The sequence below is a fragment of the Ovis canadensis genome, chromosome 16 (genome assembly GCF_042477335.2).
Source record: "Ovis canadensis isolate MfBH-ARS-UI-01 breed Bighorn chromosome 16, ARS-UI_OviCan_v2, whole genome shotgun sequence".
In the NCBI taxonomy this organism is placed as follows: domain Eukaryota; kingdom Metazoa; phylum Chordata; class Mammalia; order Artiodactyla; family Bovidae; genus Ovis; species Ovis canadensis.
In genome coordinates, this window is record NC_091260.1 from 21,430,266 (window position 1) to 21,431,891 (window position 1,626).

Here is a 1,626-nt window from a genome sequence, read left to right on the forward strand (position 1 = left end):
CTGTTTTACAGCCTGGATGCTCTGTAACTCACCGATGCTCCCCGCTGATGACTGTGTCTGTCCTTCTAAACTTTACAAGTTGAACCTCTTTGGCTGAAACCTTGCATCTGGCATGTATATTTATACTTGGCATTTCAGAATTAATATTTTTGGTTCAGCAGAGGGATCTAAAAGAAGCAGTTTCTGAAAAGTTCCAAATTCCTGAGCAGATATTTGAATCTGCCTGGAGTGAGTGAGAGAGAGAGAAAACCAAGTATGGAAGAGTCTGATAGTCATTACCCAGTATCTGTTCTACTCTTTTCCTTTTGCACTGGAAAACAGTATGTTTCTTTTTAATTTTAACTTTTTAATACCAAAAACATTTTGTGTTGGTGTACAGCCGATTAACATTGTTGAATTGTTAAAACAATCACCAAAGTTTCAGGTGAACAACAGTAATTTTTTAAAATTACATTTCCCAGATGTCCTTGCAACTTGGTAAGGCCACAGACCAAATTCTGGTCAAAGAATCAGAAGTGGAAGTATGACATGGAACTTCCAGAAACTCTTGAAAAGAATCAAGTCAGATAGGAAGTGTATCCTTTTTTCCTTTTCTTTTTCTCCTTCCTTCTTAACTGTAGACCTAACACTGCAGCTTCAGTAGCCATCATGGACCATGAGATGCCTTTGAAGAGGAAAGCCAGGTACTGAACGAAGAAGGCAGAAAAATAAGCCACTGATGATGTAATACAAAGGATAAGCCTTGTATTATTACTACCCATCTCAGGATTTATTATATGTGAGAAAGAAATAAGTTTATTTGGGGTTTTTATTTATATGAAAACAAAGCTAGTCCAAATTGATAGCAAAGGAAAGTCATTCCTTATACCATGTCAGTACATTTTTGCCCAAGTTAGTCCATCTGCTAAAGTGAATAACTTGATTTGAGAGCTTGGACATGCTTCTTTCCTGTGCTCAGCAAGGTTAAGCCATGTGCCTAAGATTACGCAGCTTACTTATTAAGAGGCAGAGGTGCTACGCCTTTACATAAGTCTGCTGTCTCTGTCAGGGGAGCATGAGTCAGTAAATACAACTCTGTAGGGTTTGCAGTTTTTTATCAACAATATTATGTTTAAGCCTCAGTAGGCGGTGCAGGTCAGCTCTGGCCTGAATCCATCCCAAGCCCAATGAGCTGGGGAGACTTTTGTTTACCCCAAAGATGCTGAGCCTGCTTGGAATCTACTGGATTCTGTGAGTAAGGCTTCTGTGTGTGTCTCTTTCATCCAGCCCCCAGCTATGATGCCCCCATGTAAATGGTAATAGACTCTGTATGACAGGAGACTGTTGAAGTTCTGCAGAAAGTTGCCTTTGCTTAGAGGATTTCAATTATAGGTGGTTCCATGCACAAGGTGGGTTGCCCTCCTACAACTGGACTTTGAAATCCAGCCAGTTACTGTGCTAACAATGTAGCATGAGAGAGCCTTCAACAACTGACATGGCTAATTGGCAGCATAAGATATGTCAACCCATCAAAATGAAAGAGAAGGAAGAGGAAAGCCTTTTTGTTTATTTGGGCCATTCTGGTTCAATGAGTGTGGGTGATGATGAAATTTATTCAAGAGAACTTTAAGTCACGCCCAGGAAATA